Source organism: Physella acuta, unplaced genomic scaffold (assembly GCF_028476545.2).
Source record: "Physella acuta isolate Inbredline_101_S28 unplaced genomic scaffold, ASM2847654v3 ptg002429l, whole genome shotgun sequence".
In the NCBI taxonomy this organism is placed as follows: Eukaryota; Metazoa; Mollusca; class Gastropoda; family Physidae; genus Physella; species Physella acuta.
The window spans coordinates 4,407-16,825 of record NW_026733915.1 but is presented as its reverse complement, the minus strand read 5'-3'; the positions used below and the strand labels follow the sequence as shown (position 1 = coordinate 16,825).

Genomic DNA, 12,419 nt, shown 5'->3' with positions numbered 1-12,419 from the left:
TGCGTATGCCAGTCGAGCTCTGAAGGGATCAGAGAGGAACATGACAAATTACAGCGCCATGAAACTAGAACTTTTGACATTAAAATGGGCTGTGACTGAAAAATTCAGGGACTATCTATTAGGTGCTAAATGTGTGGTATACACTGACAATAACCCCTTGAGTCACCTAAAGACAGCAAAGTTGGGATCCATCGAACAGCGATGGGCAGCAGAATTGGCACTCTTTGACCTAGAGATAAAGTATCGCCCGGGGCGGTCCAATGGCAATGCGGACGCCTTATCAAGGAATCCTTACGAGAAACCGGGTGATGAGGAAGAAACGCTGACAGGAATATGTGAGGTCAGAGCGTCAACAGATATCCCTCATGGGGTACAAGTGATGCAGAACGGGCAGACCGGGGTGGAGCACATATCCACAGAGCCCGAACATATGGACAGTAGTGATTTTAATTGCCTTAATCACAAAAAGATAAGAGATGCCCAGAGAACGGATAGTGGCTTACAACCGCTATTGAAATACGTCCAGGAACAAAAATTCCCAGGAAGAAGGGAAAGAGAACAATTTGGTCGAGAAACAAAGAAAATACTGAGTCAGTGGAACCGTCTCAGTATAAAGGATGGTGTTCTCATGCGGAGAATTCATGACCAAATTGATGGCACAATATACCAGGTGGTGGTGCCGGGACAATTACGAGAAGAAGTGCTAAGGTTGGCACATGACAGGGCAGGACACCAGGGTCAGGACAGGACGCACAAAATATTACGACGGAGGTGTTACTGGCCCAATATGGAAATGGAGGTCAAACGCCATTGTGAGGCTTGTGTGAGGTGTCAGCATGCGAAAATGCCAGTTGTCAAAATGAGACAGCCATCAGGACACCTACTGGCGACAAAACCACTAGAGATTGTGGCTATGGACTTTACGTCGTTGGAGCAATCATCGGATGGGACGGAACATGTGTTGGTAATGACTGATGTATTCACCAAATGGACTGTGGCGGTGCCCACACGAGATCAGACTGCCAAAACAGTGGCAAAGGTCTTATTAGAACATTGGTTCATCAAATATGGCATACCAAGACAATTACACTCTGACCAAGGAAGGGCCTTTGAGTCAGAAGTAATTAACCAACTGTGCAGTCACTACGGGATCAACAAATCCAGAACAACCACAGTTAATCCGAAAGGAAACGGACAGTGCGAACGGTTCAACCGCAGCATGCATGATTTGCTGCGTACTCTAGAACCTGAACAGAAAAAACGTTGGCCGGATTTTCTCCCAGAGTTGGTATATCTATACAACTGCACCCCACATGCCACAACCGGCTTTTCGCCACACATGTTGCTGTTCGGACGGGAGGCTCGACTCCCTCTTGATTTGTTCTTAGGAAAAAGGGAGAGTATGACTGGCTCATACACCGCACTGGAATATGTGAATGAACATATGAGAAGAATTAGAGAAATGTACAGGGTAGTACAGGAAAGACTAGAACATGAATCTCGGCGAAGGGAACCGCCGATACAGACAAAGGACCCGCCACTCGAACTGAACGACAGGGTATTACTGCGTAGCCACCCGTTAGGCAGAAACAAGATCCACGACCTCTGGGGACAGGAGATATGGCAAGTCGTGGAGATGCCTAAAGCAGCAGGTGGCCCCTTTAAGATAAGACCCATCGATCACGCCAAACCGGATCGGTGGGCGAATATTGCTCAATTAAAGAAATATTGGAATAGGCAAGAAGAGCAGTTACACATAGAGAAACCCAAGACAATTAGGGAACCGGAAGTTACAACGGAAATTCACATACCCATCCCGAAACAATGTCACCATCAACAGAACAACAGCGATACACAAGGGGAGGATACCGGCAACAATGAGGATCCCGGTCCCTCCAGAAGCAAAGAGACAGTAGACCATCAGATAAGTGGTCCGCGGAGAAGTTTGAGGAACAGAAAGAATACGAAATTTTTTGTCAGCAATCATCAATTCTTTCATGGTCGCGCTGGTATGAGAACAGACTGTTCAAAAAGCTATAAAAGTGAACTGGTGAAAGCACCAAATGAAAAAGGTGGATGTGAATTCTAGAACTGTGTTGTGTCTGAGGAGGATTATGTGGACACAGTTGATGTGAAATAGGTATAACTGTCAATCATATGCGAATGGGACGACATTGACAGTGAGTGGAACAATAAATTTTTGTATGATGGTATGATTGACTTTGAAGGATTGCACCTGCCAAGCGTTGTTTGTGGTTGATAACACACAAAAAAAGGCAGGGGTGGATGTAACTGGGGTAGGCCTAACTACCAGTTACAAATGATAACGAACGATAAGCCGCGACGCAGTTTACAATCTGATGCAACCATAACAGGTGGCTTATTAGATCGGACGGATAACAACCTCAAAGCCAACGCGTGCTATTTTGGGAAATGGTACGAGGAGATTTAGACGATCTGTCAACTTTGATGGATGGGATACAGATGTTTTATTGGATCGGACTGTACGTCAGAAACTGCGCCGTTGGTATTCGGAGACATCGATTACAAGTATCGATTACGGAAATGGATACAAGTACGACTACGATTTCAAGGCATAAATAGGAGGGGACGACTGAACTCGTTCCCTTCCCGTTTGCGAGCTCTCTTACCTCTTTCATCGCTCGCTTAGATCAGTCAGTCTGTGTGACTATGTCAAGTCGGTTATAGAACGGGTTAGCCGTATTGTGTTAAGAAGGATTATAGACATGTGGATTCAGTTATATAAAGCCTAGTGAAGGACTGTTAGGGGTCAGTTGATTCAGACTATTATTGAGAAGCATTCCTGTTGATTTATTGTGTTATTATGAAGCATTTCTTGATTCATGTAATAAAGGATCAATAGCGAACCTGCATCTTGAGTATCTATACTGTGGTCAATGTTGTCTAGAATGAGTGGTTAAACTCGTTAACACGTGGCACTACAGGCAATTAGGTCTCATTACATGTGGCGTTGCGAGCATGGTAACTGTTGGCTCGTTACAATTGGCGTTGTCGGCAGGATAAATGTTCGCTCGTTACATATATATATATATATATATATATATATATATATATATATATATATATATATATATATATATATATATATATATATATACAAGCCTTTAGACCCAACCAGGTTATAAATTGTAAATATCCCTTCGCACAGTGAGTTAGCTTCAATCATACATAGGGCCTGACGTTTACAATTATCATTGGACTGATGTTTAGCAACTGACATAAATCTATCAGGCCCTGGAGCTGACTCGGTCCCGACAGTTTTGAAAAAAAAATTATAACTGTTGCATATTTACGACGCAACAGCTCAGAGAAGACGCACCTGTATGACTTAAATTTCAAGGGGGGGGGGTCTTGGTTAAAGTATAGATTTTCTACATGCATTTAATTTGTCCTATTTCGTCCGGTGAGCGATGGACGTAGTCAGGGGAGTAGTGCCCCCCCCCCCCACCACACCAAAAGGCATGCCTAAAAAACCATATCATCTGCCTTATATTTCGCCAAATACCGAAGGTAACTTCACATAAGAAAGCAGTCACTACAGTAATTTGACATTGATCGATTAAAATTCTTTACGCCCGAACAATTTTTTGTGTGTGGAAAACTGACTTATTAATGACAAAACAATTTATCTATCTAAAATATTCTAGAACAAGCTGATCTGGCATATTGCAGGTCAAGATGACCTAAACTTTTCAAATCTTCAACTTGGCAGTTTCAATTATCTATGAAGAGCAACAAAAAGCCTGTTTCTGGAAAGACCGGAAGTCTTTGAGGCCGTTGAGTCAAACATTATCTGCAAGGCACACGAGATTTAATTATGTAGATTGTAGTCGCTTTATGCTAAGTCGTTAACTGGTCAAATTGGGATTTTCAGAGGCGTAGCGACGGGGGTGGGGGGTACATATGTCCACCCGCGCCAAAATGGGTTGGCGAAAAAATTAAAAGTATTGCATGCCGCGCGAAAAATCTAAATCAAGATCTTGACGTTTTACAACCTTCCCGAGCCGGAAAAGCTCAGTTTGTGTGTGTGTGTGTGTGTGTGTGTGTGTGTGTGTGTGTATGTGTGTGTGTATGTGTGTGTGTCTGTGTGTTCGTGTCTGTATGTGTGTGTCTGTCTATGTGTGTGTCTGTGTGTAATAACGATAACTTGAGTACCGTATCACTTAGGTTGATGAAATTTCATAAATAAATATATTATATTTATAGTTTTCTATCAAGTTTTGTGTTAGAAACACATACTTTTTTAGGTAACGGAAAACTTAATTAAAAAAAAAACAGCAAATATTTAGCACTGACATAATATCTTAACTTAAAAAGGTCCCTATATAGAAAAATAACTTAAGGCCTTATCAAGTCCAAATCCGATCCTGCCTACATAATATATACACTGAACCCCTGGTATAAACTGGAACTCTACGTTTTTTATATCCCGTTTAACTAAAAGCATCAGAAATGGGAACTATTTTGATGAAAAAAAAATTGTGTATAATTATTAGCTCACTACGATACAAATTACTTTATCTTAAGATTCAAGATAACTTATCAATTACATGAAGACATATATTAGTCTTTTTCATTACAAATCATTCCACGTCAACATTCGCTTAAATAAAGCAATCAACATTTTAAACCATAATGTTCAACGTGCAGTGTATATTGCATGGTGAATAGATCACTTGAGCTCAGACGTGTAAACAGGTATGATGCATGTTAAAAAAAATCAAGTTAATAATCTCAAAACAAAATGGTTAAGTAGTTATTTTTCTTTGAGAATTAGGAACAGCGGGGTATTATCGAAACGAGGCAGGCTCAATTACCTGGTGTGTTGGGTTCAAAGGGGGCTTGAACACCTTATGTCGGGGAGAATTAGTTACATTACCTGCCGGCAGGGATGCAGGTGAGTTACATACCCCTGGGGGTGTCTGAAGAGGTGGCTGCCTGTCGCTTTGTGTCATTGGTGATGTCGATTTTGGGGTGTTTGCATGCAGTGGTTTTTTTAGGGTATCTCACCAAGGGATGACAGTGTTCCCCTCCCACTGGAAACGTCCACCGCAACCCCACCCCCACCCCACACGGACGAAATAGACAAAAAAAAATTCTATAGAAAATACACCGCCAACCCCTCAAAAGTTTCAAGCCCCCCCCCCCCCCCCCCCCCCAAAAAAAAAACAAACAACTGAGACAATTGTCTGAAAGAAACCTTGCTAGTATGTTCTCTTTAGTTAGGCCAAAGAAAATATAGACGTTTTTTTAGGGAAATATAGACAGTTTTTTTTTAGAGAGAAATAAAGAGTTGTTAAGGGAAATAAAGACGGTTTTTTAATGTGCCGGTAAAGCTATTTAAAGGATTAGGGTCAGTAGGTTATTTTTAGAAATTATCAACACGTCGATATTGTAGAATCGGATTTTTATTTTTCAACAAGTATCGCGATTTGGGTCAGTGTTACGATTAGGGTCCTGGTTAGAATCAGTGTTAGTGTCAGAACTAGATATTGTGTTAGGTGAGCAATACTGGGAAACTATAATGTCGATAAGATCGATGGAGGTGTTAGTAAACACAGGATGTGGTTAGTAAAGCCAGTGTAATGTATGTATATATATATATATATATATATATATATATATATATATATATATATATATATATATATATATATATATATATATATATATATATATATATATAGGCTACGACAAAAAAATTCAGTGCTTGCCTGATAAGCTGTAAGACTTAACGTAATCAAATAAACTCGCATTTAGTTTTAATTTATAGATCAAACGATACCGTAAATACCCTAATGTGCGCCGCTAATGTCCACATTACGTGACGTCACACAGCCAGGCCTGAGCTAACGGTTTTCTCTCCACGCATGAGTGACCCGCTTATTGCTCTGCGTGCACATTCCATTCATGTCAAGGAGTGTGTTCTGTGTGTGTGGGACTGTGCGGTCGTGTGGGGGAGTAGGTGTGTTCTACTTGTGTGTGGCTGTAACGTAATGTTTATTATGTGTGTGTGATATTTAGCTGTATCATAGTGTTCTTTTTGTACATGAACTATAGTTGTATAGGCATGTTATTCTTATAAATGTGGGGCTGTATCGTAGTAGATGTATTTTTTCTGAATGTGTTATGTGGTAGTATAATAATTTTTGTCGTGTATGTGCTACTATATTTATCATAGGATTTATATTTTACTGGATGATATTGTACGCCATGTTATTCGTGTTACTGTTGTACATATATGGATACATATAACTCTAGCTTAATGTTATTATATGAACAATAACATTACACATGTATTTTAACTACGCAATCTAACACTGCACTATCATCTTCTTTTCGCGTTGATGCTCAAGACGCAGGGGCAGATGAAGTAGAGACCTTGGTATATCAAGGGATAGTGTGGTCAGCGCTATGACCAGCTGCTTTTGCTTTCCTTAACGTGAGTCAGGTACCCATCAGAGCTGGGTGGACTCATATAGTCAGGTACCCATCAGAGCTGGGTAGACTCATATAGTCAGGTACCCATCAGAGCTGGGTGGACTAAGTGAGTCAGGTACCCATCAGAGCTGGGTAGACTCATATAGTCAGGTACCCATCAGAGCTGGGTGGACTAAGTGAGTCAGGTACCCATCAGAGCTGGGTAGACTAATATAGTCAGGTACCCATCAGAGCTGGGTGGACTCAGAAAGTCAGGTACCCATCAGAGCTGGGTGGACTCAGAAAGTCAGGTACCCATCAGAGCTGGGTAGACTCATATAGTCAGGTACCCATCAGAGCTGGGTGGACTCATATAGTCAGGTACCCATCAGAGCTGGATGACTGACAGTCAGGTACCCATCAGAGCTGGGTGGACTCAGAAAGTCAGGTACCCATCAGAGCTGGGTGGACTCAGAAAGTCAGGTACCCATCAGAGCTGGGTAGACTCATATAGTCAGGTACCCATCAGAGCTGGATGGACTCATATAGTCAGGTACCCATCAGAGCTGGATGACTGACAGTCAGGTACCCACCAGAGCTGTGTGGACTCAGTGACGGTCTACTGACTACACTGCACTACACAGTCACGTCACGTGTGTCGGGTCACCAGTCAAGCGTGCAGGTGACAAATACAACACGTCTGCCAGGTGTGCTGGGGCTTACCTACACACAATGACAAATTGATGAGTCCGGCTAGTTTGTTAGACACCTTCCGCGTTGAGGGGGGGGGGGATGACACAAAAATATATAGGGCATAGGTGTCACAGCGCTGTGTTATGTCCCTTGACAAAATTATTTATGCAATGCATTTGGGTTTCAAGCTATCCATACAAAGTAGGTAATTTCACATGATTAAACACACACACACACACACACACACACACATTTCAAGGACACCCCCCCCCCCCACACACACACACTCACACACACTTATAAACTTCAGATTTACATTTGTCGTTATATGCACGAGAAGTACACACAAATAGGACTATATTATAATTCTGATAATACTCCGAAAATTCAATAAATGGTGTTTAGATAATCAAATCAGATAGCAGTTCATGGTACCATAAAGCAGGCATCTCGGTTCTTCTTTCAAACGTAAACATCCTTGCATAGCAAGCTGTATTGTATTTAAGGAGTTAACAATCGACATTGTACAGCTGTTTGAGTTAATAGTGCTGTGTTTTCTTTTGTTTGGAAGTGTTTGCTTCAATCAATAGTTGGTGGCTGATCACTAATTAAAACACCTGTTAGGTGTGCACGTGGTTAGTGAACAGGTGTTGCGTTACATCTGCAGAGATTTTTTTTTTAAACTTCGCCTCAAAAAAAAAAATAATCTAACATCGTCTTTTTACTTCAGAGATTTTATATATACAGGGCTTCTCAAGTCGTTAATAAACTCGTGTGTGTGTGTGTGTGCGCGCGCTGAGGGTGTTATTGTATGTCAGCATATATATATATATATATATATATATATATATATATATGGTATATATATATGTGGTATATATATATGGTATATATATATATATATATATATATATATATATATATATATGTATATATATGTATATATATATATATGTATATATATATATGTATATATATATATATATGTATATATGTATATATGTATATGTATATATGTATATGTATATATGTATATGTATATATATATATATATGTATATGTATATATATATATATGTATATATATATATATATATATATGTATATATATATATATATATATATATATATATATATATATATATATATATATATATATATATATATATATATATATCAAGGTGCGTGTATTAAGACATGAGAGCCGCTTAAGACCACTGTGGGGGAGGACATGACAAATCACATGCAGGCTATGACGACGCCTACACAGGAAACCAGGGGTCCAATTACATTTGTTGTTGTTTTTAAAATCCTTGCTGTATGCAGACATAAGTCCTTACATGGGCTTTAAGCTCGGGCCATATGGCATAGCGGCAGGAATGGCAAGACAATAGTCTCGAAAGAAGTGACGTCATGGGGCATGCTAAAAATAGACTGGCTTGGCCCTCTCCGTTTTAAAAATGTATTTACGTATCACTGTGTTTATGTTGTTTGTTTTGTTTGTACAATAAGGTGTACTGAAGAAACAGGAAAGGGATTTCCGGTTTAACGGGTCTAATAAACAGGCAATTAATGTATCACCCCCCTCCCACATTTACACACACTATACAGAGTTATTTATGTGTAGAAAATGTACAACAGATTTCACTACAAGTGCAGCTCTTTTCAATCAATAAACGATTCAGTAAAAGAGAGTTCAAATGGGTTTATATCGTTTACATCAGTACGGTTTTTGCTTTGATATAAACGGCGCCTGGTAAACCCCCGCTCCCAGAGTATTCTAGTGGACACTCCATAACAATGTCACCACACACTTTAGCAAAGCATATCGGTAATTCCCCCCCACCCCACCCCCCACCCCTTCTCTACCAGTATTCTTGTTCTCATTCTATAACAATTCCACTAAACATTTTAACAAAGCATATCAGTAACCCCCCCCCCCTTCTCTACAAGTATTTTTGTGGACATTCTATAACAACTCCACTAAACATTTTAGCAAAGCATATCACTAGTCATATCAGTAACCCCCCCCCCCCCTTGTCTACCAGTATTATACCCATCAGAGCTGGGTGGACTCAGGGTGCATAAGACCTAACCGAGATCCGAACTCGACACCTTAGGGTTGGAAGCCAAACGCTCTACAGTTCGACGACACCGTCCCCCAGTCATAACATCCTAAAAATCCCTAACAGTGATAGTGCCTGTTCAAGTCGTTATATGTTACTCCAATACCATGTGGGCTGTTATACAAGTACCAAGTCCAGTGGCGTAGGCAGGGGGGGGGGGGAGTTAGGGGGGGGGGGGGCATAACCGCCCCCCATAGGCCCCTCGGTATATATATAAAAAGTATGAGGGGGTGCAAATCGAAAGTTTCAGGGGGGGGGATGCAAATCGAAAGTTTGGGGGGGGGTTGCAAATCGAAAGTTTGAGGGGGGGTTGCAAATCGAAAGTTTGTCCCCGGGTAAAAATTGGAACCTCCCCCCCCCCCCTTGAGACGATCCTGGCTACGCCACTGACCAAGTCTTTATATAACGAGCTATAGTTTATAATTGTTAGGCTTCTAACCTGAAAGTCTCGAGTTCGAATCCAGGTTCAAGTCAGTCGACCGTCTCTGAGTCCACCCAGCTCTGATGGGTTAAATAATAAAACATAAATCAAGTTAGGGAAAATAAAGGCGGCTGGGCATAGTGCTGACCACACATTCCTTTTATACGCAGAGGTCAAGAAACATATGAACTCTACTTCATCTGCCAAGTGAACTGCTAGATCTAAAGAGGATTCTTTACTTAGTGTGCATTGGCCTGCCAAAAATCTCAAGGGGGAAAAACCCGCATCTTTTAAAGCGAAAAAAAAAACCCCTACTTAAAGTTAAATAAACAAAAAAAAGCGAACGGTCTAAAAACCCAAAGCCAAAGTACACAGCACTCAACAGCCAATGCTAACACACGTTCGTCCACATCAAACCCTGCCCTAGACTTAGCACGGACTCCATGTGATCCAGCTGAACTGGGCTTTTTCCAGCAAATTTGTCAAAGATGTCGTGATGGGGAAGGGGGGGGTATGGGCCAAAGTAGTGTTCAATTTTTTTTTGTTTAAATGTCATGTTTTAAAAATTCAGTTGAAAATTTCACCTTGATCTCGCACTAGCCCATCAAAATATCTATGTATAGATAGATGAAACCACTAGACTTCCAAAACCAATCTGAATATAGGTGTAATACATTTTTCTAATTAAAAATCACCTAACAAAAACAAAGGAGGGGGGAGATGGGGTCTGGAACGGAAAAATGGCTTTGCAGTGTTTATTAATGGAGACAATTGCTTGGAGAAACAAGCAATTTACGGGCAGTGTAAGTGTAACCGAATGAATTAAATTCGCATCTAGAGATGCCACAGTATATGTATAGATGATCGATTGAAAAGGCCACGATTAAATATAGGCCTAATCAATATAAATTTAAAATCGTGGTTTACATGTGGAAAAAAAAAAGAAACTCTAATTAATTTATAATTCGTGACCAAGAACATCAATAACTTAGCGTTAGGGTTAGGAATAAGCGATAGGACTAGGCCATTGTAACACCTGAGCTTTGATGATGTTCGGGATTATACATCTGACTATTAAAAGTTAATCTTTGCTTGAGGGGCTCTTTTTTTTTTTTTTTTTTTGATGCAACCAGATTGATAGTAGCTATTAGAACGTCACCACAAAAGACTTTTTTTTTCTTACCCCACCCCCTACCCATTCAACTCCTCCCCTTCCAGTCTGGGGTGGGTTAAACTATAGCGAGGCCCATGAATGAAAATTATTCTGTGGGGTCCATAAATTGTGCGGGGGGGGGGGGGGGGGGCCTTGGCTGTAGCCTTGTCAGCCTATATCTTAATCCGCGACTGTACTCTCCTCCCACTCCCCACCTCCTTTGTGTCCCATATATATATGAGCTCTTTTTATAGTCGTACACTTACATACAATCTCATATCGATGATGAGTAAGGGTTAATTTAAGTGTTATAGTATCGATTTACGATGATCAATATTAGAAATTCGATTAATATGTACGACTACAAGTAAAGTTTCAACTACTTAATATTCATATTCGTTAATAATTATGAATAAAATATAAATTCCATTCCGTCCACACCCCCCCCCCCCCCTCACCATTGTGCTTCCCGTGATAAACACGACTAACCCATTATTTATATCCCCCTAGTCAGTCCCACGACGGAATCCGATATAACTGCGACCTTTGACACCGACCAACCCACTTTGATCACGCACCAGTATCATCGCCCCAGCCCCTGAGATAACACCAATAAAAACGAGGCTGCGGCTGGACACACAGTCCGGTGACACAAAACACATGTCGGGGCAGACGACCAGAACACAGCTGTGCAGTCGCCGCCGTCTGCTAAGCGATGTCTGCCCCCCTAAACTATACACAAAATTTAAAAACAACCCAAGCCTAATCATCAAGTCGAACTGTATAGTGCGAACGACGTGTGTTAAAACTTAACACATCCCGTGTTTACAACTAACCCATGAATTCACTTACCGACACGGCTACTGTGTTAAGCCTTGAAACTGATAGCAGTTACACAAGAGATAAGTCGCTTTACACTACTTTTTACACGTATTAAAATACTGTAATACTATTAAACTTTCACCTACCTGTAAAGAACGAACACAAAACAACACACTCAGATATCCTAAATGAAAGCATGAAGCTGATTTTAATTTATCCTTAGCCTAGGCCCGCGAGGTATGTGGCATAGGACCGTTCTAGTTAAGTGTTTGGTATTTGCAGGTAAAAAAAAAAAACTTCTTTGCAAGCAGACGACTGTCTCGTATCTAAGTTGGTGACAAATAAAAACTGCTTTGGCCGTCGTTTAAAAAAAAATCTGGGGCACTGATCGTGTCATTTTTTTGCAGAGTGCTTTTTTTTTTTTAGTTCACGGCGATATGTCTGTTGACGGCATGGAAATATTTCTGTTAAATGGGATTCGTTACGCTTGGCTTGTTTACATAACTGCCTCGCGGGTGTTGTTTATGTATTTTTTGTTTTGTTTCGTCTTCATCGGTCCGGCTTTTTATTGAAATATTAATGACCGGATGTTCGTGTCACATTCTTGGACAGGCGGTCTAGACAGGCAAGAGTGTCTGGCCATCACGTGTCAACAACAGCAGACGAGAATGTGTTGACGTTTCTGCTTAAACATTTGGACATCAAAGAATGAAAAAAAAAATAATAACTTGTTTATTATATTT

General features: G+C 40.6%; 1 long non-coding RNA gene across 1 annotated transcript in view; it reads right to left on the bottom strand.

Moving 5' to 3' along the window:
- Window positions 1-12,017, bottom strand: part of LOC131933266 (uncharacterized) — a 33,492-nt gene extending 21,475 nt beyond the window's left edge. Inside the window, exon 1 of the long non-coding RNA XR_009384915.1 lies at window positions 11,823-12,017. This is a non-coding gene — a long non-coding RNA (uncharacterized LOC131933266). The remainder of the gene's footprint in view (window positions 1-11,822) is intronic.
- Window positions 12,018-12,419: the final 402 nt, after the last annotated feature.